Source organism: Xyrauchen texanus, chromosome 37, assembly GCF_025860055.1.
Source record: "Xyrauchen texanus isolate HMW12.3.18 chromosome 37, RBS_HiC_50CHRs, whole genome shotgun sequence".
Classification (NCBI taxonomy): Eukaryota; Metazoa; Chordata; class Actinopteri; order Cypriniformes; family Catostomidae; genus Xyrauchen; species Xyrauchen texanus.
In genome coordinates, this window is record NC_068312.1 from 10,191,358 (window position 1) to 10,218,967 (window position 27,610).

The following is a 27,610-nucleotide window of genomic DNA, read 5'->3' on the forward strand; positions in this document are numbered from 1 at the left end:
GTACATAGACCGACAATTAAATATAGCAAACGGAAAGCAAGAATGAATCCGGTGAAAACAGGACAGAAGGACAACCTCAAGAGCAAACTGGATTGATGTCAGCTGTAGGCTTATGTTCAATGATATGGGAATAAAATAAATATTGACTTCTAAAGCCACTTTTTGTTTTGTCTAATAAATGCTATATTCATCTGCAACAACAATGCAAAATATTTCAATTTGAAATATATTTATTTCAGGCCCTATATATTTTAATGTTTATTTTTAAATGATTTGTATCATGTATTAAATTACCTTTATTTCTGGGACTTTCTCAGCAAATACTAATACATGTGATTCATATGAATCAGCTGACAGAACTCTCTTTAATCTCTCTCACAAACATCACCAAACAACAAGGTAAAAAGGTCATTAAGTGTATTTTTGGTTTTGTGATGTCATCAATGCAGCAAGTCAGAAATTCAGATTAATCAACCTTCTCAGAGAAAAAGCCTGAGCACAGTAATACCCCAATACATCTCGACAGAGGATATATCCACTTCCTCCGTCATGTTACAGTCATAACATAAGCATAGAGTGCATACAAAAAGCAACAACTAAACAAAACATTATTTTACCAAGAGGAAAAATAGAAACATCTCTTTATCTTTGTACAGGTAGTTTGGTCAGACTTGCTCATTGCATCGAAACAAGATTCTCTTCAAAGTCTTTTCTTCTTATATATATATATATATATATTTTATATATATAAAACAATTCTGCACTCAAAAAATACTGGTAGCTAATAGTCCATCTACATGTATAAAACGTTCAGTAAAAATATTTTACCATCTACATTTTCTTTATATTAGAACTGCTAATGATTCCCATCCTCCAAAAGCAGATCTGTGGGGGTAACGCTACCAGCACCCCTCACAAGTGACGTCTCCATACAAAACACTCTTTATTCTGTTCATTGATCCGATCAGACAAGCTCTAAATGGGAGACATTTCACAATGAAAAACAAAACAAGCAAACAACAAAGAAATAAGAAATTGTACACAGCAATATGATTTTTTTTGCATTGTGACAATTTGTTTAGACAATTAAGCACATTTTCCCCAAGAGATGCAGAAAATAACTTGTTACTGTAATACATTCTTGATACAATGATTTGTTGATCTGTACAAGAAATAGTAGCATGATGTGGGCTTATGTACAGTACAGTTCCATTAACGGGAATAAGACACTTTGCATTAAGGTAAAAGAAATGTGTTCTTAATTGTCATGAAAATAATGTCACAACACACAAAACATTCCTAAAATAAGCTTCTTTTTAAAATATAATTGATGTATTTTCTTTTCATTTTAGACTGAAAATGGCCTGGACATTTCTTGATGTATTCATGTGATTCAAAGGTAAAGCAACGTTACTCCAAACCGAAACAAAATGGGTAAAAATATATCCATTTAATAACATAACCTCAATATAGCAAATGTCTGGGCACTTTTATGGTTAACCATACGTAGATGATATTAAAACAAAGATATAGATCAGCACCATTGTTTGGCCTTTTCATCCTACAAGATAAAAATAAATTAAATAAAAAAAAATGTAAATAAATTTTAAAAAAATATTTAAATTTTAAATGTGGTTTCAGTATATCTGCTGCAGCAGCAAACAGTATGACTGTAATGTTCAGAAATGTCAGCATTATTCTTTCCTAAATAAATTGGTTGTGCTGTACTTGTTTGGGTCACATTCTTATTAAAACGCCTGAATGAAAACGCAGCAAAACTACAAACGAAAAAATGAAATCAAGTTACACAATAGATACCTCCTTTCAACAGTTGTAAAGGAAATCTTTGTGGTTTAAAGAGATATTTCACCTAAACATTAAAACATAATTTACTCACCCTCATGCAGGGTCAGCCATGGGACAAAAGTGACAAAAATAACCCTGACATTTTCAAATACAGGGTCAAAAATGCCCTTGCTTTTAATTTCTGTTTTAATTATGATTTAAAACAACAACATCTGCTTTAGTTCTTAAAGGGATAGTTCACCCAAAAATTAAAATTCTCTCATCATATACTCACCCTCATGAATTCCAGATGTGTATGACTCCCTTTCTTCTGATGAACACAAACAAATATTTGTATTAGAATATTTCAACTCTGTAGGTCGATACAATGAATGGTGGCCAGAACTTTGAAGCTCCAAAAAGCACATAATGGCAGCATAAAAATAATCCACTCCAGTCGTTTAATCCATGCCTTCTGAAGCGACATGATAGGTATGGGTGAGAAACAGATCAATATTTTAGTCTTTTTCTCTCTTTTAAAAAAAAAAAGATTTTTAAACTTCTTTTGTTTTTGCCCACTTACATTCTTTGTGCATATTGCCACCTACTGGCCAGGTAGTTTAATTGAGTTAAAAGGACTTTGATCTTCAGAAAAAGTAGATTAAACCACTGGAGTGGTATGGATTACTTTTATGCTGGCTTTATGTGCTGATTTGGGGCTTCAAAGTTTTGGTCACCATTCACATGCATTATGACCAACAGAGCTGAAATATTCTTTAAAAAATCTTCATTGTGTGCATTTAATTTTGGGGTGAACTGTCCCTTTAATATTGTACTGTAATGGTGCGTTCACATACAATGCAAAGAAAATGTTGACCTCGCATTGCTCGCTCGAAGTTTTACCGCTAGATTATAATGTGTGTTTAAACTCGCGTTAGTAACGCGTCAGTAACGCAAACTCACAAGTATCCCCCCCTTCTCTTCCATATAAGGAAAAGAAGGAGGGGCTTCTACGACTTTGTTCATAGTAAAGTACAAACAATAGCTGGAATCAAGTAGACGCGCAGATTTTCAGAACTTACCAAGTAGTCCAACTTCCTCACTCACTTTCCTCCAAGCGATGTCTTTTTTCATCCGGTCTCTGTACATGTATGTTGTGTCATACAATTCCAATTGCCCACATACAGCTACAACAATTTTTTATCCATTTTTCCAGATTTCTTCTGCTACTACGTCAGTGACAACTGGACAACCTCAATGCTGATAGGCTTTCGCGAATTTCTCGCTTGAGTTGCAAAATGTAAACTCGCACGAATACGCGATTGAAGTGATTTTCGCGTGTTCAAGTAGCATCATTCGCACAGCCAGCGTGAATTTGTATGTAATCGCACCGCATTTCGCGTTGTTCGCATTGTATGTGAACGCACCATAAGGCTAGATATACACGAAAACGAAAAAGATGCAAAAGAAAATGAAATCCAGGGGGAAATTATTATCCCTTTATGGAAAAGTTCATTTCTGACACAATATTAAGGTGAGTAAAGGATGACAGAATGTTTATTTTTGGGTGAACTTTCCCTTTAACTAAGAGTCCTAAAGTCAGTTCTTTGACATTTTTACAAACAACAGATTTCCGATTCAGTAATCCATTGATGGTAATCGAAAACTAAATGGTAATCTTGAAATTTTGCTAAATTTGTGGTGATGTGAAGAATCATACACTTAAATATACAGAACTCCGTTTGAAAAAATCTGACCGCTACAGCATGAATGACCAACCAAATTGCAATGCTCCATGCATGCTATATGTGGAGGCAACACAGCTCTGGAAATAGAAAAAAACCACACGCAAGTTTACTCATATACAGGAAAAAAAACAGATAAAAGTCCACACGGTGGTAAAAAGCGGTCACGTTTGCATCCTGACATCCCTATGGGGAATATTCCATGTTAGGTTTCAATGTCACTGAAAGCTGGTAGAGATATGAAACATTTTTATTTTACACAGCTGCAAAATTGACTTCCTGTTAAATCTGTAAACAACGTTTTGATGTTCTGTGAGTTTAATGCCCAAAAAACTCAGTATTAAACAAATTGTCCATATTACACTTTCCTGTATCAGTAGAGAATTTTGAATTCGCCGCAAAATAGCTTTACGTCATGTTCGCAACCGCTGGAGCAAAAATGGCACTTTGCAGGATCTTACACAATGAAGAACAATTGAACAACATGTAAACTCTGTCCATGCTTAGCAGAAGAGAAGCAAAAACACTAAGAGGACAAAAGTGCCAGGATAGGGAAAAAGCCCTTTTGCTGAAAAACGTGCATACAGTGGAGACAACGCGCTGTAGAAGACGACCCCGTCAGTGATCAGCTGCAGCTACACGATTAGAAAAGTTGATTTCAGAGCTCAGCTTGGGTTGCTTCAGAGTTCTGGAGCAGATGTTTAGAGTTCAAATGTCCATGTAGTCATCTTCCTCATCTGATTCACTTTCCAGAGAGGAGTCCTGACTGGACGTCTCTTGTACCTCTAAAACCGGTTGAGCGAGAGTGTCTTTCTTCACGTTAGCTGCCGACTGAGAGGACAGGATCACATTCTGAAGGGGGAAACAGACACAGAGACGCTGATTGTCTATAGTGTCCCCAAGAAGTATTTGGACACTTTTGTTGCACTTAAAAATGTACGACTGTCTTTGCATTTTATATCAAACCAAGAGGCTTTTATTTTAAAGCAGTGTTCCCACCCCATTCAACCATTGAATATGAGTGATTTGTCCATGACTTTTCCAGGATTTTGAATAATCATGCAAATTCAAACTGGTTCTCAAGAATCATTCTGATCAATTTGTGAATTGACTACAGTGAACAAAATGTCAGGATCAGTGATGTAAAAAAACACCCACCTTGAGTTTCTGTTTGGTCTCCTCAGAGATGCTGCCTTTCGGGGAGAGCAGGGTGGGCGTGGGGGGTGTGACCGTGATCTCCGGGGGGAATTTAGTGACTGTGGAGGGGATGACCAGTTTGGGCATGTTAGGTGGAATCCGGGATCGGATACGGCTGGCATCCCCCTGCTTTGACAGGTCTACACTGTCTGGAGAAACAAGAAATAAAATAAAGACAGAGAATCAGCTTGTGTGAAACATTTCTTGTGTGTCTTTTTGGAGCAAAATTAATATTTAGACAATAATAGATTTTTTATATATTAAACATAACAGCCAAACAGCTCCCGTAACAAATAAGTTATACAAGGAATACATAACATGCGATCTACAGTACATGCTGGTAGAACACTCAACTGTAGTTAAGGTGGTATTAAAAGGTTTAGTTACAATGTTACTGGGGAAACATGTCCTGTCCACTCATCCCATCTGAGTGATGAACAATGGCCTAATTATTTCAGTTAAAACAAATCTAGAAATATTTCCAATGCGGTAGCTGCACTGACTAGTGAACTCTTCTTCAAAAGAGTGCACAGACACTGACAGAATTTGGGTAACAGCAAGAGGAAATTCTGAAAATGGTTTTGTCTTTGATTTCATGAAAAACAGTATTTTTATGGTTTAATCCATGTCTTCTGAAGCGATATGATAGGTGTGGCTGAGAAACAGATGAACATTTAAGTCCTTTTTTACTATAAATCTAAATTCACACAGCACTTCATTCGAGCACATTGCCACCTACTGAACTATTGTGCAAATTTGATTTATTTATTCTTCCTTTGCTTTAGCCCTCCTTTTTTCTTTCTCCTCCCTTCCCAGCAGGGAGCAAAATCTGCTAATTAGCAAAAAAACAGAAGCACCCGTGCATAGGCGGAAATCGCGGGGGGGTCAGGACCCCCCCTATCTGAGGGTTGTCCCCCCCCCCCCTAAAATATCATTAAAATATGTGTATTGTAAATAATATTATGATATATTCTTAAAATAATTGTTTAAGAAAATAATACAAATGCAAACGGGGCAACAACAAAAAAAACCTTGGTGTCCCCTTCAAAAATTGCATTTGAGAATTGTTATGTTTATTGTCCCCCCCAAAATGTTTATGAAATTTTCGCCCCTGCTCTTGTGAACGTGCATAGGAGAGCTGTGTGAATATATATTTAGTATTATATAGTAAAAAAAAAGACTTAAATATGCATCTGTTTCTTAAATAGCATTCAGAGATAATATTCTTATCACCACAATTGTTCAGAGTGGTTATCTGAGTTACAGGAGACTTTGTCAGTTCAAACCAGTCTGACCATTCTGTGTTGATCCCTTTCATCAAAAAGGTGTTTCTGTCCACGGAACTGCCGCTCACTGCATGTTTCTTGTTTTTAGCACCATTCAGAGTAAATTCTAGAGACTGTTATGTGTGGAAATCCAAGGAGATCAGCAGTTACAGAAATACTCCAACAAGCCCGTCTGGCACCAACAATCATGCCACAGTCCAAATCAATGAGATCAGTTTTCCCCATTCTGATGGTTGATGTGAATATTAACTGAAGCTCCTGACCTGTATCTGCATGATTTTATGCACTGCTGCCACACAATTGGCTGGATGATGGCTGGTGCCAGAAAAGCTGGTTTGAGTATTTCTGGAACTGCTGATCTCTTTTCACACACATATTGTACCTAAAACAAAAATCATCCAGTGAGCGGCAGTTCTGTGGATGGAAACACCTTGTTGATGAAAGGGATCAACACAGAATGGTCAGAACTGACAAAGTCTACATTAACTCAGATAATCACTCTGTACAATTGTGGTGAGAAGAATATCATCTCAGAATGCTATTCGGAGATGTGGGTTGCCGCTGTTTTAGCAGCACGAGGGGGACCTGAACAATATTAAGCAGGTGGTTTTAACGTTTTGGCTGATCTGTGTATTATTCTAAAATATGGAAAATAGTGAAAAACAACAAACAGGTGTGTCTAATTGTGTTCAAAAAGGTTGATTCTGTGATCCCTAATTCAGATTCATATTGCTCTTGTTCCCGAGCTCTGATTTTTAAGGAATTACTATTTTTGTAAATAAATTAATAATGCATTATTAAGGCTGTCAATCTATGTATTGTTATTTGAAAGAATTCCATGAGATGCAGATTTGTTAATTAAATTAATTGCAATTAATCGCATATTAATATTTGCTGAGAAAGGCCCCCAAAATAAAGATAATTCAATATACAGGTCCTTCTCAAAAAATTAGCATATTGTGATAAAGGTCATTATTTTCCATAATGTAATGATAAAAATTAAACTGTCATATATTTTAGATTCATTGCACACCAACTGAAATATTTCAGGTCTTTTATTGTTTTAATACTGATGATTTTGGCATACAGCTCATGAAAACCCAAAATTCCTATCTCAAAAAATTTGCATATTTCATCCGACCAATAAAAGAAGTGTTTTTAATACAAAAAAAGTCAACCTTCAAATAATTATGTTCAGTTATGCACTCAATACTTGGTCGGGAATCCTTTTGCAGAAATGACTGCTTCAATGCGGCGTGGCATGGAGGTAATCAGCCTGTGGCACTGCTGAGGTGTTATGGAGGCCCAGGATGCTTCGATAGCGGCCTTAAGCTCATCCAGAGTGTTGGGTCTTACGTCTCTCAACTTTCTCTTCACAATATCCCACAGATTCTCTATGGGGTTCAGGTCAGGAGAGTTGGCAGGCCAATTGAGCACAGTAATACCATGGTCAGTAAACCATTTACCAGTGGTTTTGGCACTGTGAGCAGGTGCCAGGTCGTGCTGAAAAATGAAATCTTCATCTCCATAAAGCTTTTCAGCAGATGGAAGCATGAAGTGATCCAAAATCTCCTGATAGCTAGCTGCATTGACCCTGCCCTTGATAAAACACAGTGGACCAACACCAGCAGCTGACATGGCACCCCAGACCATCACTGACTGTGGGTACTTGACACTGGACTTCAAGCATTTTGGCATTTCCTTCTCCCCAGTCTTCCTCCAGACTCTGGCACCTTGATTACTGAATGACATGCAAAATTTGCTTTCATCCGAAAAAAGTACTTTGGACCACTGAGCAACAGTCCAGTGCTGCTTCTCTGTAGCCCAGGTCAGGCGCTTCTGCCGCTGTTTCTGGTTCAAAAGTGGCTTGACCTGGGGAATGCGGCACCTGTAGCCCATTTCCTGCACACGCCTGTGCACGGTGGCTCTGAATGTTTCTACTCCAGACTCTGGAATCGGTCCTTCTCCACAATCTTCCTCAGGGTCCGGTCACCTCTTCTCGTTGCGCAGCGTTTTTTGCCACACTTTTTCCTTTCCACAGACTTCCCACTGAGGTGCCTTGATACAGCACTCTGGGAACAGCCTATTTGTTCAGAAATTTCTTTCTGTGTCTTACCCTCTTGCTTGAGGGTGTCAATGATGGCCTTTTGGACAGCAGTCAGGTCGGCAGTCTTACCCATGATTGCGGTTTTGAGTAATGACACAGGCTGGGAGTTTTTAAAAGCCTCAGGAATCTTTTGCAGGTGTTTAGCGTTAATTAGTTGATTCAGATGATTAGGTTAATAGCTCGTTTAGAGACCCTTTTCATGATATGCTACATTTTTGAGATAGGAATTTTGGGTTTTCATGAGCTGTATGCCAAAATCATCAGTATTAAAACAATAAAAGACCTGAAATATTTCAGTTGGTGTGCCATGAATCTAAAATATATGAAAGTTTAATTTTTATCATTACATTATGGAAAATAATGAACTTTATCACAATATGCTAATTTTTTGAGAAGGACCTGTATATTAATCTAAACATTATAAATCGGTTTACAATAAAATACCCAGCCCTACAGCCTAAAATATACTGCATATACATTTTATATTTATCCATCCTCTTAAGCAATTTCTATGTAGCTTGCAACTTTTTGGAAGTAGCTTGTAGGGCAGTTAGGTATTTTATCATAAGGCTATCATGACTGAAGCTTAACTTCTTTAGCTTGTATCACTCGAAGAAGCTTCACCATTATTCATGAACAGTGTCAAGTGTAATTTCATATTCACACTAACAAATGAGAGGACGTTACCTGTGCTGGTGTGTGTTGAGCATGTGGGGAACTCCTGTGTGCTGTGAGTGTGAGAGACTGTGGCCATCTTCATCTGCTGACACAGGTGGGACTCCTGCTGGTAGTACATCAGACCCTCAGGAGCGGCAGACTCCTCTCTGTCCTCTAGAGACACAAACAGAAATGTGTCACCATTAAACAGCTTTAAAATCTGTTTGGATGAGCTACATTCAAAGCTGTATTTCATCGGAAATACATTGTTGCCAAGGAAGGGGGTTACTGAGGTTGTGAGCATTTAATAGGCCTAATTAACGCTGACTGTAACTGTCACAGACGCAGAATATTTGTGTATGTTTGAGCATGCATGTTTACCATTAATGTAGTTTGACATAATGGACAGAGCAGAAAATTATTTTTTGACAAGCGTTATTACTGGAAAAAGTGTGACTGAATTTCACCGAGTGAGCTGGCCAACACAAATCTGATGTTTTAGTGCATGCACTTTCATTTGGCTGATCAAAGAGACACATCCAGGGCCTCATATGCACCCTCTAATGCTTAACACAATCATGTATTCAGGCTCTTCATCCTTGTTTCCTTAGCAACTGAGCACGCAGTACAGAACACATTGGTCTGAATAAGGACAAACTAAACACACCTATTAAACACCTATTCATTTGTGTGTATATCTTGAGGAGAAGTGACAAGCAGGAAAGTTAGAGAGGAAGAGATAATATATACTGGCTATATTAACTAGCACTAAAACGTTACAAGCTAAATTGATCCCCCAGGAAGTGATCACATAAAGTGTACACCATAAGCAGGGTGAATGATTTCATGAACAAACACACCCTCTGCTGGCCCAATTGGAAGCTGTTAACCTAGCGTCTGCCAATGCTAAACAGAATATTCACAACAGCATGTGAACACACTAATTGTCCTATTTTTGAAGTATGCATTATGTATATTCTGCACAGTATGTGAGTTTTCTGTATGAATACATTTATCAAAATGTGCAGTACAACCATGCATGCATGGAATACTCTATGCAAAAATGCAGTGATCTCAACTTGACTTTCCATGTCAGGTGTGACGGATGGACCAGGAATAATATCAACCGGGAACTTTAACACGTCTTTCCTAAAACACTATTTGATCAGTTGCTAGGATGTTCTGGGTTGTTGCTAGTGAGATCAGCCAAAAGTTATTTTTTACATAATATTAAAAATGCTAAATAATGCTACATTCCCAAAATGATAACTTCACTCATTGAATTAAACATACAATGTATTGAAGTTAAGTAATGAAAATGTAGCATACTGCTGTTGGACATGTTTATCATGCTATTTTACATGATATTTTTATACAATAATAGGCAGTATACTGTACAGCCGCGGCCAAAAGTATTGGCAGTGACAAAGTTTGCTGCTTCATTATTTGTAGATTATATTTTCACATGTTTCTATGGTATACTGGAAAACAATGATAAGCATTTCATAAGTTTTAAAGGCTTTTATTGGCAAAAACATTCAATATATGCAAAGAGTCAATATTTACAGTGTTGACCTTGTTCTTCATAACCTCTTCAATCCACTCTGGCATGCTGGATATCAGCTTTCTTTATTACTGCTCGGAGTTGATCACAATTTTTGGGCTTCTGCTTGTCCACTCGCCTTTTGAGGATTGGCCACAGGTTCTCTATGGGATTTAGATCCGGGGAGTGGCCTGGCCATGGTTCCAAAATGTCAATGTAATGATCTCTGAGCCACTTCATTATTACTCTTGCCTTGTGACATGGCGCTCCAACACGCTGGAAATTGCACTGATCATCACCAAATTGCTCCTGGATCGTTGGGAGAAGTTGCTCTTGCAGGACATACCATTCTTTATTCATGGCAGTGTTTTTGGGCAGAATTGTGAGAGAGCCCACTCCCTGGGATGAAAAGCGACCTCACACATGGATGGTCTCGGGATGCTTCACTGTTGGCACGACACAGGACTCATGGTAGAGTTCAACTTTTCTTCTCCGGACTATCGATTTTTCTGATGTAGTCCCTCCTTGATGTTTTTCTTGGAGAGAAGTGGCATCTTTGCTGCCCTTCTTGACACCAGGCCATTGTCCAAAATTCTTCACCTCATTGTACGTGCAGATGAACTCACACCAACCTGCTGCCAATATTGAGCAAGTTCTGCACTGGTGGAGAGGAGGAGGAGACAGTCCTGGTGCTTGCTGGACACTCTGGGACATCCTGAAGCCATCTTCACTGCAGTTGAACCTCTCTCCTTGAAGTTCTTGATGATCTGGTAAATGGTTCTTTCAGGTGCAATATTCTTTGCAGCAATTTCCTTGCATGTGAGGCCATTTTGATGCAAAGCGATGATGGCTACACATCTTTCTTTAGAGGTAATCATTGCAAACAAGAACACAATGATTGGAAGCACTACACTCCTTTTATAGCAATCAATCTGCTCTTATAACCCAATCAGAATGATAGAGTGATTTCAACTGACTAGTACTCGTTCACACTTTCCCAGGTGCTGATGATAAGACTAGTGAAATTATGATAGCTGGTAATTTTGTGCCAAGGCCAAAAAACTGTGAAATTTGGGGTTTTTGTGATGAATTATGCTAGTATTCAATCCTGTACATAACCAAGGGGCATTGTTTATAAACTGTTGCATTAAATTGAAATTGTGATAATTTACACAAAGAATGCATAAACTAAAAACAGTAAAGTGATACACAACACTAAATACTTCATATAAGATTCTAAGAGGACAGGGAGGGAATTTAAATTCTGAAACCATTTTTTTCATTCTCTTGCAATAAATTTGTATAAAAAAAGCGTTCTTATAAAATTCGTATAAAATAATAAATAGCGTTTTTCACACTAATTTTGGGTTCCCTCACAATACTTTTACCAAAATTAACCACGGTTAATCACAAAATGTTGGTTTTGCTACAGAAACTATATTTTAACCATGATATTTACAGTAAAACCAAAGTACTAATACAGGAAACACAAAAATATGGTAATAAAATGATTAATTTGCCAAAAAATATGGTTTACAGTTTTACTTTAGGAACACAAAGGATTAGTTGTTTCACAATTTCCATGGTTTTTAAAGTGATAGTTCAGCCAAAAATGAAAATTATCTTATCATTTACTCACCCGTATGCCATCCCAGATGTGTATGACTTTCTTTCTTCTGAAGAACACAAATTAAGATTTTTAGGAGAATATTTCAGCTCTGTTGGTCCTAACAATGCAAGTGAATGGTGACCAGAACTCAAGTCCAAAAATGACATTAAGGCAGCATAAAAGTAATCCATTAGACTCCAGTGGTTTAATTCATGTCTTCTGAAGTGATATGAGTTTGAGAAACAGATCAATATTCAAGTCCTTTATTACTATCAATCTCCACCTTTGACCAGCCCCAAACAGTAGGTGGCTGAATATGAAAGTGTAGATTTACAGTATAAAAGTACTTAAATATAGATTTGTTTCTGACCCATACCAACCATATCACTTTAAAAGATATGGATTAAACCACTGGAGTCTTATGAATGACTTTTATGCTGTCTTTAAATGCTTTTTGGGGCGTAAACATTTTGGCACCCATTCACTTGCATTATAAAAGGACCTACAGAGCTGTAATATTCCTCTAAAAATCATAATTTGTGTTCTGCAGAAGAAAGTCAGTCATACACATTTGGGATGCATGAGGATGAGTAAGTGAGAGAATTTTCATTTTTGGGTTAACTATCCCTTTAAAACCATGGTTTCCAAAAAACATCATCATTACAGTCATGGTTAATGCAGTGTTACTATTGTGAAAACATGTTTTTGTTAGAAACCATGGTTTTAAATGTTTATATTAACCATGGTGTTATAGTAAAACGAACCATGTTTTTGCAGAATGATTAAACCATGGTTAATTTTTGTAAAACTATTGCAAGGGAACCTAAAATAATTGAAAGGGAACACACACACACACACACACACACACACAACTGCAGGGGAACGTAAAAAATATTTAATTAAAAAAAAAAAAAAAAAAAAAAAGGAAACAAAACTATTTTAGACAAACATTCCATCATTCCATCAAATACAGTACCTGTGTGGGGCAAGAAGGCCATGCTTGCTACTGGCTGGCTAGGTGTCTTGCGCTGCTGTGATTGGTCGGGTTGACCGGAGGGAAGGCAGAAGATCGGTGTTGGAGTGCTGTGTGTATGTGTCTGTGTAAGCAGTGCCCGAGGAGTCTTGCTCAGCTTGGCTTCACCAACTTTGGTTGATATGGGGTATGTGTGCGTTTGGAGGCACGGCGTGGATGATGATGCTGGGAAGATGTCTCGCTGGTCTTTACTGAACTTTAGTGTGCCAGGCGCATCACTGGAGCTCTGGGAGAGAGAGATGGGAGAGAGGAAAAGCATTGCTATGAGTTGATGTAATTTTTATTCTGATATTTTTAAGAGAGACTGATACATTCAGGCTTTTTTCACACAGCAGGAAAAATCAGATTTTTCCTCAATTCCAATTTTTTAGCCAGACTATTCAAACTGCAGGTTTATACGTGGACAGATCAGATAATTTTTCTGTTCAGACTGCAGTCGCTATTGGTCGAATATCCACATTAGTCGTGATAGTAACGATGCAAACTGGCGTATATATATTTTGTCCGAAATTATGAATAAATATGCCTACTATCCTGTATTTTAGCAGGCAGTGAAATGACCCGTATTGAAGACTTTCTGTCCCGTATTGAAGCATAAAAGTGTCGGACAGTAAGACTCTTGAAGAGGAAACCATCCTGTATTAAAAGCACTCAAACAGCAAGACATTCAATACCTTATCGCGATGTGGTGGCTTGCAGCCAGTGTGTGTTACCACACTGTAGCGCATATCTTTGGGTGGGTAAAGCCAATGTCAGTAATTATTTCTAAAGAGGTTTGCACTGGCTGCCCTGTAACATACATAAGATATGGGTGTGTTCCATTCAGAAGTGATCACCCCAATGCCCTATTCCCCTCATAGACTTTACCTTCAACTGTGAGTTTTATAGGGCAAAAAAAAAATAAAAGGAAACATTCTGATTTTTTTTAATTATTATTATTATTGAATATTCTCTTATAATGATCCTACAGTGTGGCCATCATTATTGTTTTACCTTCAAAATACTTTGAGAAGGTATAATTTATGCTGTTTCGAATGCAGTACCTGTCTTCTCTTCGCAACACCCTCCATGAACATAGCATTAGTAGAAAAAAATTGACCAAAGAGAAACCCAACCTCATAACGGATTTATTTGGAATGCTCTTCATATATTTGATTCACAACTGATTCCAATAGACTTTGTCTGCTTCTCAATCTGCATTAATTTGTGTTCTTACATTTTTGTGGACTCGTTCAACGTCATCATCTACTGCCGAAGTTAAATTCCAAAACTCAAGTATGCAAGTACAGAGAATGCACACAATTACCCGGATGTGTTCTTGATCAGGCTGAACAGAGGATGCATCGGATGGTGACTTCTGGGCAAGATCCCATTTGAAGTTCCAGAAATCATGATGGCACTACGGTGGTAGACGAAGGACATTTGTCATGTTTTCCTTCAAGCTTCCCACTCTAAGCTCTCAAATGTCTGGTAGCTCGTGAGAGTTGTTATACTTTGTCAACACGAGTTAATTCATATAAGATAGCCTGGAAGACAGCAAATCTTTTCTCTGCATTCTTAGCATTGAGCACCACCCATTGACGTTAGCATGTTGCCAAGTTAACAGTATATAGCTATTAAAATACAAAGCATGCATAAATCTTAATTGAGTTTATTTTAATTTGATTGAACTGTACTATTCTTTTTGCTACTGAATAATATATAGATAAGCATATTTATAATCTCCGTGAATGATACAAAGTTAATGTAGATACTTGCCACAATAGTTATCTTAGCATTAGAAGGCAGCAAAATGTTGAAACAGCCTTCAGGTCAACAGCCTGCTTATGATGCCTTAGTTTTTGGAATAGAACTAATGAGTACATGTGCCTCTGCTGATACAACCATATATCAGCCTGTAGCATTCAACCTTCAATAAACGCATCCAGCAGCATATTAACTCCTAGAACTGCAAGAAAATGCTAACTGTAATCATGCCTCTAAACATATCATTGAGCAGGAAACACATATGTCGACTAATTATCCAATCAAAAGCTGATGCTACACACTTGATCATCCAATCAGCTGCATCCGTGAGGCCTACCTGTGTATGTGTGTTTCGTCTTGCCCAGCCAAATACCTTGAATCAAGATGAGAATTTCAGATCCGGACGGCAGAGAAAGCGAGTGAACAAGCAAACAAACTAAACTGCTGTGGGTGCTATGTCTTGAGAGAAGAACTCAGGGACACTCTGAGAGCTACACAAACTACACAACAACAGGACCAGCTGTTGCTAAGGCAACAAAACCAAAACGCAGCCAATAGCTGATCAAACGACCATGCACTATGCTTCTGGAGAGATTCGCCCTGTCTCTGTGTGCTGGACTGGTGTCGCTTAGGTCTTCTGCTTGTTTAGAGTCCTAATGTTCAATAACATGTTTTAGTAAGAAGGAAAACTTCTATTACATTTTGGTGTAAGATAAAAAAACTGAATCCTGTTCACATAAAAAAGTGAGAAAACGTACACACTATAGACAACACTTAACTGGACTATTTCATGAACTTTAATTTGGGCCCCTCTTCACATGGCCCCATCATATTCAGACATTGTCTTGATGCTAAGAAATAGTAAAAAATTGTAGTAAAAGATGGTGTTTATTTGGCATGCCAGTTGGTTAGATGCATGTGGAGTAATGACAAAAATCACAATAAATAAAATAACAATAATAAGAGAATTTCCATTATGAGTCAGTAGCTAGATTTTTTTAATTTGTCTGTGTTCTGGGTGCTTGCTAGTGAGGTGTGGTTGTCACTAGCGTGTTCTGGGTGGTTGCTATTGATTTTAGGTGGTCACTAGGGTGTTCTGGGTAGCTGCTAGTGAGTTTGGGTAGTTGCTAGGGTGTTGGGTTGGTTGCTAGTGAGTTTTGGTGGTGGCTAGGGTGTTCTGGGTGGTTGCAAGTGTGTTATGGATGGTTGCTAGTGATTTTTGATGGTCACTAAGGTGTTCTGGGAGGTTGCTAGGGTGTTCTGGGTTGTTGCTAGTGAGTTTTGGTGATTGCTAGGGTGTTCTGGGTGGTTGCTATGAAGTTTTGTAGGTTGCTTGGGAGTTCTGGGTGGTTGCTAGGATTTTCTGGGTGGTTGCTAGTGAGTCTCTGGTTGTTAGGTATTCTGGGTGGTTTCTTGTGAGTTTTTGGTGGTCCCCAAGACGCCAGTGATTTTGTGGTTGTTTCTTCTGTATTCTGGGTGTTTGCCAGTGAGCTTTTGATGGATGCTATTGTTTTGGTGGTTGCTAGAGTGTTCTGGGTGGTTGCTAGGGTGCTTTGGGTGGTTGCTAGTGAGTTTCTGGTTGTTGCTAGGGTATTGTGGGTGGTTGCTCGGTATGGCTTGGGTCCCTCCAAAAGTCTTTTGTATTTTTTGATAATTGTTTTTGGTCTCAGTTGAAAATCATAATATATACGTAGACTAGTAATAGTAACAGTTAGCTACTTAAAAGTAACACCAAAGGGGGTTGTTTAAATCCCAAACCCAAAGTACGAGTAATAGTGATGCTTTGCATAACCCTTTTTTTTTTTACAAACTGAATAAATGTTTGTGTCAGTTTTAATTAATAGGGATACTAGAGAGGTTAAAATTGAGAAGAAAGAGGAGGAAAGGGACAAAGACACAACACATTTTCTAATGTTGGTTCGAGTCCACCTTAGTCGAGTTCGAGTCTTTAAACAATAGAGACTGAGTCCATAACAGGCCGTGTCCAAATGAATCAGTTCATGAATCGGAATTAAAATTGTAACAGTAAACTCAATATCAATATTTTAAGCTTATTTTAACCTTTACAACTAAAAAATACAGTTTGTCAATATAAATGCACCAAAAACACCTTTGTTGCCTTTCATATATACATATTTTATGATTAGTTACCAGCTGAACAGACTGGTTTCAGAATGCAAGCATATGCTTAAGGTGTATGAAGACAAAACTGTCCTTCAACACACTTCTTATTGCATTCTGTTGACCTTTCAATTATTTGTTTCTTTTCCACTCCACTCAAACAGACTAAAGAAAGTGAAACCGGTGTTTGTCATTACAACCATGGTTATTATGTTTCAAATTTTAATTGAGTTTTTATTTCTAATTTTCAAATCAATTTCATTTTAATTAAAATGATCCCCATTTAAAAGAAATAATAGTATATACACTGAGATTTCTTTCTGAATCTTTTTTTCTCTATCAGCCGACTGATTTGGGAAAATACAATATGAGTCAACACAGAAGAAAATAGCACTTGAGAAGATACATCTCACGATTTGACTGCAAATGGTACATCCAAAAACACTGGAAAATCCCACTGATAATATTAGGGCCATGTCACTGACATGATTTGCTAGATAATTTGCGGGAAACCGCACAATGCATGGCAGTTCTACACGCGGCTTGTGTACCTAAATCCCTGATGCGTCTGTGTGCTTCTTGCAGCAGCTGTCGCAGAAGATAAAAATAATAATAATTGATTTTTGCTTGAGCGGCAGCCGAGTTGGTCTGGAATTATTCTGAAATCTTGAAATACCAACCAAAGAAAATTTCATTAAACTCTTCTTTAACCGCAAAAACATGGAGAATAATAATGGAGTCATACATTTAACAGAATTGTCCTTCAAAAGAGATGTAGATAAAAAAAAAAAAAAAAAGACGTGCATTAGCTTCAAACACAAACTCTGTCATCGAATAATACATTGATTTTATAGTATAAAAATCTAACTTTCTATAATAAAATTATAAACAAAACATTTCACTGCCCAAAATATCCTAATATTTTATTGTGCATTGAATGTTGTGAATGGTGGACAAATGCTGTAAAAGAATGTATTTTTAGAAGCTCGTCAATGCTTTGAAAATAGTAATACATTTACATTTATGCATTTGGCAGATGCTTTTATCCAAAGTGACTTACAGTGCCCTTATTACAGGGACAATCCCCCTGGAGCAACCTGGAGTTAAGTGCCTTGCTCAAGGACACAATGGTGGTGACTGCGGGGATCAAACAGACAACCTTCTGCTTACCAGTTCTGTGCTTTAGCCCACTACACCACCAGCACTCCAATAATAAATACGTGCTGTTTATCTGTTTAGAGTTGCTGTCTGCTTTAGCAATAAAAATTTTTTTCCTCAACAATTTAAAAAGTTAAACAGTTAATTCATCAAGCTATTATGGACCAGTTCAAGCTGACAACACAGAGTGGACCACAAGAGACTACATAAGCCTACACGTGTATATATTATGCCTAAAAAAACGTATTCAATATTAATACTATTTTTATTTGTTTTTAGTAAATTGTGAGAGACATGATGTGGGTGACTTAACTCCACGATGTTTTGAACCACGATGAAACCCCAATGCAATCACCATCTTGGCTGCACAAACATCACATGCAATTTTACCAGTTGTCAGGTCCCGTGTTGTGAGAAACAGCCTTGTTTAGTTTCTATTACATTGGATAAATACGCGTCTTTATGTTTTCGTCATGCCAGCCACCTCGGTAGTCCATGTTATACAGTAGTCTCTGTAGTAACAGTTAAGAGTATTGGATGACTGATGAGTGTGCCTGTGCACGTGTGTGTGTGTAATATACATGTATATATGCGTGTGTGTGTGTGTGCGTGTGCGTGTGTGTGTGTGCGTGTTTGCTTAAACGCAGTGAAATGACTCTGGCTACATCTACGACTTCAGGGGCTAATACAGCTGCATTCAGACAGAGATGTGTTCATTAATTTCTGTTTTGTTATTTATTTTTTTCATTGCATCACAAATGTCATGGACTCGGCTGGATTAAATAAATCCAGAGTCCCAAAGGCACGAGTCCGTGACAAGTCCAAGTCCATTAAAATTGGACTTGTGAATCGGACTTGAGTACCAGTCCAAACTTGAGTAACCCAACTCAATACGGAGTTGTCTGTCAATATGCTCACAATTATTTATGAACAACCACCATCTTTTGACCACTAGGGGGCCAAATGATCCAACTCAAAGAGGCTCATCCTCTGAGTTGGAGTAGAAAGGAGAGAAAAGCGTAGGGTTGTTTAAATGTAGCATTACACCACAGAAGGTGTTTAATTTAATGGTAGGGTTCAGTTACAAGTGTAGAGTTATGCTGCATGGAGAACAGGAGGTGCGTTGGCACAAACCAGTTACTATGGAAACACTCGAGCAAGGTTTAGCATGCTATAACATACAAAACCTTGCAACACAATGTGTTTGGCCACATGCGCACATGTATGCACGTTTGTGTGCTTCATTATGCATTAACCACGTGTGCAAAAGCGTATTAGATACAGCGATATGCTATTAAAGCAATGAGGCTGAATATTGTAATGGCAAGAAAACAGACTTAAGGGGAGCCAAACTATCATTTGGAGAAAGCAAACATATAATGACATATAATCAGAAGCAGTGTAAAATTTTATACACCAAGTAGTTGAACACAAGGTCTGTAGTACAAACGGTGCGGGGCGAGTTTGTTCAAATCCCTAAATATAAAAACAAGCAATGTAACATTGACATTTGGTGAGTTGGCAGAACTTCAGTATGTTACCATGGTAAGTTATGATCACTATGGACTTTTATGATATTCTTCACATCGAGTCATGAAAAAAAAAAAAAAAAAAGCCCTGAAAAAACACACATAGTGAGCGATTTTGAAAAATATTTGTCTTCTCTATCGTACCGTTTTCTACCTCCCCTCTTTCTCCTGCACTCTAAAAGCCACACGATGACACAAACACCAACATTCAGAGTGCCTCAAAACAACCACAGCTCTCCTCATCTCCCCTTCAGCCTTAAATGACAACTCTAATGTCAGAGCACCTGGAGAATGAAAGAGAGAGAGAGCTCTTTATTGTCTGTGAGTAGCAGACAGCACACAGAGACAGCGAACCACTGACAGCAAATTAATGAACTCCAAACATGTTAATGGACCTTCAGCAATTACAGCAATTGAGGAATTACGGAGGTTTAAAAGGGGCTGGATGCTGCACATGGACTTGGCGTGGCTGGTTTTATGTCAGAAGAGGGGTGGTGGTGTAGCATAGTTATCAATCAGAGCAAGGAACCATAAGGTTGAAAGTTCAAGCCATGAATGGGTTTGATCGCAATTGTGCTCGAGCAATCCAAACTGACCCCATCCAACTTTTCCCGAATGCAGAAGACTGTTTATGTTTTGTGGTCTCCATTTATTTCACTCTCATCTGTGTATGTTCTTAACGTGATAATGCAATGTTTAGCATATTCAATTTGTAAAACATTGTCAAAAGTTGTCAAGGAATATTCCAGGGTCAATACAAGTTAAGCTTAATCGACAGCATTTGTGGCATAATGTTGATTACCACAAACATTTATTTAGACTCGGCAATCCTTTTCATTAAAAAAAAGCAAAAATCAAGGATGCAGTGAGGCAGTTAATGGGGGCCAATCTGTAAATGTTAAAATAGTCAACGTTTCAAAAGTATAAACAAGACAAAAACAATATGCATGTAAACATGATTTCAGTATGAAAACAAATCACTTATTTTACAACTTCGTTGCCATGACGACATAATGCCATTAACCTTAAAAGCCTGAAAGGACTGTAGAAACAACTATTTACAGCTCCAATAATACATGAGTGCTTATATAAAATTATACGCTTCACATTTCTGTCTTTACACCATCCAAAAATTGCCACAAATCTTAAAGGTGCACTCAGTAATTCTAATCCAGAACACTTTTTTTTTTTTTTTTCAAATTCTGCAGATATCTCCTCTCCGTCTGCTAGCTGTCCGTTCTGTGGGTGGGCAGAAATAAAATCTAGTATTTGTACACAGCCCTGTCTCTGTAAATGGGACAAAAACAAAGTGTAAAAGACCGATCCACAAAACAATACTCCAGCCAATCAGCAACAGGAAGTGGTTCTTGTGTGCACAGGAGGGGGGGTGGGGGCAGAGCGAGGGGGAAATCCATTAGAAGAGCGATGGCAAATTTGGCTGATGCAAACTTTCTAAACTCCAAGGAGGACAAATGGCTGAGAAATAGACCTAGAGAAAAAGGTCAGACGAATATAAACTAAAAAAGAAGGATTATGATAAGTCAAGGGCTAGGAGCCGCGTCAACACCTCCGAGAGGTAAAAGGAACTGCCAGTTGAGTTCAAACATCAACAGCGTTTCTCAGGAATCGCTGAGTGCACCTTTAACTTTTATTGAACCCGGAATATTCCTTTAAAGTTGTTGTATGTGATTTATTTTATGGGAAAGTATGCAAAAAATGTTCCTACTCCCTTAACGATATTAATTAAATAAGTGTCCTAAGATATCTCACAGGTCTCTGTGACAGCTGAAGACTTTGTAAATAGCAAACAAAATACAAAACAATGCAAATATCCAGTATTTCATATAAAGACCAAACTTTGAAGCTGCCAGAGAGAAAATAACATTTGTTATATGGATGAATTTAAATGTTAAAACTTATACAGACACTAACTTTTAGTAGCCACTAGTCTAATATAAGCTGTGAAACTAAATTGCGAATAGGCTATATACCACACTGACAACAAAAAATAATATAATATTGTAAAGAGAATCTAATATAATATGTAGCTGTGCACATGCACATTAAAAACATCCAGTACGTCATTGAAGTCGACTACGTAGTGGAATAAATTCACTGTCATCACGTTACAGTCCGCAGCAATGAGATCACTTGGGCTATGATTCATAATGGTTGTCTGTTGAGGGCACTATTGTGCTACTGTTGAATTTGACAGAAACAGGAATAAACAAAGCTGCTCTTTTGCCTAGTTTTGGTCTCAAAATTATCATTGGAGGGCAGGATTTTGGAATGAGGGGGTGTGACTAATTCAACAGCGTAGTCACGTGAAAGCTTCAGAATGCTAAAATAGCTTACAGCACCTTTAAGGAGGGGATGGATGATGTGAAACTTCGTTAAACATGTTATTTTCACAGTCATTTTTGCACATTTAAACATATGACCACAGTATAAATTTAGTTTTTTTTTTTTTATTAAATTTGCAATGGTTTAATTACCTGCCTTTTCTACCTCATTCATTGTCAAGCACCTTCTGTATATTCTGTTTAGTTATTTGCACTGACCGGTCTACCATTTGCACTTTATTATAACGTGTGTGTGTGTGTATATATGTATGTATATATTTTATACACTCACTGAGCACTTTATTCACCTGTAAACCTACTTCTTCATGCGATTATCTAATCATCCAATTATTTGGCAGCAGTGCAATACATAAAATCACACAGGCTCACCAAACTGGACAGCTGAAGACTGGAAAGCATAGCCTGGTCTGATTAATTAAAATTTTTGCTGAGGTACACAGATAGTAGGGTCAGAATTTGGCATCAACAGCATAAATCTATGAACCCAACCAGTCTAGAGTCAACAGTCCTGGCTGGTCGCAGTGGAGTACTGGTGTGGGGAATACGTTCTTGGTGCACTTTGGTGACCATTAATACCAATTAATCATCGCTTGAATGCCACAGTCGAGTATTGTTGCTGACCATGTGCATCCCTTCATGGCCACAATTTACCCATCTTCTAATGGCTATTTCCAGCACCATGTCACAAAGTAAAAGTCATCTCAAACTGGTTTCATTAACATGACGGTGAGTTCACAGTCTTCAGGGGCCTTCCCAGTCACCGGATCTGAATCCAATAGAACACCTTTGGGATGTGGGAGAACTGGAGATTCAGAGCATGAATGTGCAGCTAACATATCTGCTGAAATTGCGTGATGCAATCATGTCAACATGGGCCAGAATCTCAAAGGAATGTTTCAAACATCTTTTGGAATTCATGTCATGAAGAATTGCGACTGTTTTGAGAGCAAAGGGAGGCCCTACGCAGTATTATTATAGTGTTCCAAATAAAGTGCTCAGTGAGTATATATCTATATTGCTGCTTGCATATCTGGTTGGATGCTTGTACAATCCAATGGCTCTGTACCTATACTTGGCACAATGACAACAAAGATGAATCTAATCTAGTCTAATTTATGGATCAAGGTTAGTTGCATGGATATAATAAACTACTTTGTGTTATGACAGTCACCAACTGCACAAGTTGAGCCTGAATTAATTTTGCCCCACCTAACACTTAAAATAGTTGTCGATCTCTGTCTGGAACACTTGTATTGATAGTTTTTACATTGCTTTTTTTGCAGACCAAATAATTATGACACTGCCCAGTGGTTAGTCAGGAAAACTGTGGATCAATTTCTTAATATACATTCCTGGCCTTACTGCACCACAATCATTCGTAATCTTTTCGTAAAATGTATTAACTTACCATGCCTCTGAAACAAAAACGTACATGACTGGGGAGACATTTTTTAAAAATGACATTGTGTTTCTTTACATGTATTGCGGCAGTTCAAAGGTGAAATGTTCTGTGTCCCTAAAAGAGTTAAATATTCACCTAAAACAGATGATGTTGTATAGATAATGCTTTATCTAAATCAACAAAACCTACCACCCTACCCTAAACAATAGTGTCATAAGAAGCAAATATTACATGACCAGTATGACCATACAGTATGCATGCTCTTCAGGGCTCATGCCCTGGTGATAGTGGCTTAACTGTGCTCTTACAGGCTCATTGCAAAGTACCTGTCGAGCACCATCTGTTTTCCCTATAATAAGTGTCCCTGAGATAGGTGCACTCTAAAAGTCACTTCAGATATAATGGTTATCTAAATGGCAACGCTAATTAACATTTTGTAAGAAACAGCTTGAACGGTCTGCCGTTTGTGCTGGGACCTGAAGATTAACCAATTCTCAATCTGGGCATTTTAGGATAAACATGATTTGGAATGAAATGAGGAGTTTACGCAGCTGTGTTTGAATTTAGTCATCCAATATTTTCCAATGTTGTCTTGATGAAACTAACAAAGTCAGATGGCGACTGGTATGCTCTGCAGTCTATAATGCAACATACACTGAAGCATTTTTGATGAGCACCCTCCCACCCACTCACTCTCTCTCAAACCAATGCCTGAACCCACGCTTCCCACTGTCAGGCTCATTTCATTTCCTGTTTCACTGCTTACTTTAGAGCTAGACCACTTCTGAGGTATACGACCAAGACAGGACCTGCTGAATAAACAAATCATCTCTAAAAAGGATGAATCTGATATTACTGACTATTCACTAATGCTGTGAGCATATCATACTATAAAAAACATTGACCAAAAGAAGATGGTTGCTTAACAAGCGTAACTTTGCTACGTAGCCAAACCAAAGTATTGACAAAAATGTATTATGCACACAACAATATAAATTATACACCTATAATAATATTTAGAATAAAGCACCAAAAATGTAATCATGCATCTGACCTGTACGTAAATTTAGTAATAAGGAATGTTCCTAACATATAAGAAATTTAAGCTTGATGTACCACCATGATGTACATGCCTCGTCAAACCAACGAAAGCAACAGGCAGCTCAGCCTTCCACAGACAGACTCGCTTGTGCTCAATGACAGCTGGACTGAGCGCAACAGAATGCAGGGATCTCAAGTTTCAAACTGCGTTTAATTTGACTTAACATGTCAAATTAACATGACTAGAGATGCTGAAAACTAGTGAGACACTATGCAACCAAAGTGAGACGCTCCAAATGTGTCCACCGGACACACAAGTACACAGACCAACAATAAAAAACAGAGAAGAGGGATGTAGGCCAGTAATAGGGTTATGATCAGGGGCATCGCTAGACCCGTTTACTGGGGTTATGAAATTTAAAAACACAATTGCAGGTTAAAATGATAGAATCACGAGTTGTGGTTTTTGGGATACTTTAAACATAGACAGCTGTTGGCAAAATGTTTCATGGTAGATGCTAGATAATGGCCGTTTCTCAATTCTAAGAGAATGGTGTTCTTATGAAGACAAGTCTTGCCTAGCTACCTTGGAAGAACAAACTTTGAAAAACAGGAGGATGTAGAATGCATCTATTTCTCCATGTTTATTACTGTATTAAAATGATGGGCAAAAAACAACAAATGTTGACAGAGTATAACGACTCTCATGAGCCGTCAGACGTTTGTGTGCTTACAGCGGGAAACACTTGAGGTAAAAATAAACGATAAATGTCCTTCAGTTGTCACTGTAGTACTGAGTTCTTGCCCACAAGTCACAATCCGATGCATCCTTGATATCAGGGAAATTTCCTGCATTCTTGGTACTTTCTTGAGGATTAGAATTTAACTTCGGCAGCTGATGACGTAGAACAAGTCCACGAGAATGTAAGAACAGAAAAGAATGCACAATCAGAAACAGCCAATATTTCCGTGATTGAATATCTGGCAACTGCACTGGTTGTCGATCGGTCGTTCTGTCCATCTATAAATAAATTATATATTTTTGTTGCGAGAAAGATAGGGAATTCATTAAACAAACAGAGGCAAATCATAAAGCTTAAATTTTCAAACCTGCCAACACTCACGATTTTACAGTGTTACGCCATATTTTCCACCCCTCCACCCGCTGTACTCCCGATTTACAATTTCTCCCAATAAACTACCGATATTCTGCATCTACACTTCGCTTATATGGGATCGTCCCTTATTTAAATAGGAAATGATGCATCCCGTATCGAATCAATGCGGGAAGCGATTTGTCCCGTAAACTGGTCAGCTGACGTCACGCCGAAATCGATACAGATGATCGAAAAACAGAAGGTTCAACATAAATATTCAATAAGATGTACAAAATTATACAGATCCAACAATGTATGAATACAATCACTGAGCCATAAAGACAAGAAGAAATAGTGAGGGGAATACAATTTAAATAAAGTAAACAACAAAAAACTACATATAAACCAACACGGATGTACACATAAGATAAAGATAAATAATCAAAGAAAATATTTGGGTCAGAAAAGTTCTCAACATATATGAAAGGATATACACCACATTTTATTATTAATAACTCAAAAGCTTCATTGCTAAAATTGTGAAGAATGTGGTTCGGGACCATCTGAATACAGGGTCAATTTCTTGGTATTATTCATCTTCAATGTATTATTACTGACCAGTACTGTCACTCCCTATACGTATATTACGCAATCTACATGGTTCACCTACTCCCAATGGGGGCACCAAAAACTCCACCGGCTCCAGTTACTCGCACCACAACACCCCCCAAAACTCTCCCTATTTTTCACTATCTGATGTTGGCAGGTATGTTCATTTTATTTAAAATATTTCATAAAATTTTTTTTTGGTAGTTGGCCTGTAATTGATATGATTTCAGATTTCATAGAAAATTTTTATATATGAAAATAAATAGTCCTGATATTACAAAAGCATTAAAAATAAGAATGACTGGTGCTGAACTGGTCACAGAGACATTGTGCATCCCTAGTTGTTATAGTGTACTGCAAACTAATGGTGGAGCAACATGGTCGACCTGTTGGTTATCAGAAGGAAAATATGTTGGTAATGGCACATTAGAGCAAAGTGAGTGCCGGAGAGAGACGTGAACAGACAGCATGAGTGATCGCAATACAGAATGAAAGTGATTGAATGGGGGGAAAGGATGGAAGGCTGGTTGAGTGGGTGAGAGATGGAGAGAGTAAAAAGAGAGAGAGAGAGAGAGAGAGAGAGAGAGAGAGAGACTCTTACATGTTTTGCCCAGACTAGTTAAAGCACACTAATGAATGGCTAATCAAAAAGAGAGAACGTACTCATAGGAGGAGAGAAGATCTGAATTTTTCTCATACACAGCTGCACTCTAACTGAAACAAACACAGCATGCAGGGCTCTATTTAACTCTATTTAACTGCCCAATCTATATATCCTTCTCGCTGTCTTAGAAAGGCATCCTACCATACTACTCTATTCTTGCATAATGAATACTGTGCAAAGTATGCAACTTATATGTACACATGGAATACCCAAATGACGGACTACATTTGGCAAAATGAACTATATACACACAACAGAGTTTACTGTTGTTGGGATACTGTAAATAATGCAATATACTGTGTGGGATACAGTACTGCATCACAACATGCAATGCGCTAAACTTGGTATTCCATTTCCAAAGTCACTAATGACGAGAAGCAATTTCAAACATGATGAAAACAAACGTCATGTAAACAAAACAACGCAAGTGAAATGTTCCAGGTTTAGCATACTACTATTTTAAACATTATTTAGTATTTAATCACGATAACATTTATAAAGGTTAGTATAAATAATAGTGTAAATTATAACATTTATAATTTAATAATAGCATAATTTTATGTAGCATACAGTATATCCTACACAGTAAGCAGCAAGCTATTCAATTCCAAACACACTCTCTTTGTGCTGCTTAACAAAGGTTGTCTTTGTTTGAAAAGAGGGAAGAATGGAGGAATACTAGCAAAAGGTGTGCATAATTAATGCACATTATATATAATTAGTGCATAATTAATGTGCTCATTAATGACTCAGAAATGACAGAAATGCCTGTGTGTTTGTGTGGAGAGAGAGAGAGAGAGAGAGAGAGAGAGAGAGAGAGAGAGAGAGATAACAGAGCCAAATGTGAAAACCTCCAGACTGAGAGTCTGCTCACTTTCTGGCTAAATCTCTATAGTGAACAGAGAGAGTATTGGATTT

At 37.8% G+C, this 27,610-nt stretch overlaps 1 pseudogene; it reads right to left on the reverse strand.

Annotated features, from left to right (window-relative positions):
- Positions 1-346: 346 nt before the first annotated feature.
- LOC127631270 (calcineurin-binding protein cabin-1-like) overlaps positions 347-27,610 on the reverse strand; it is a 95,427-nt pseudogene continuing 68,163 nt past the window's right edge.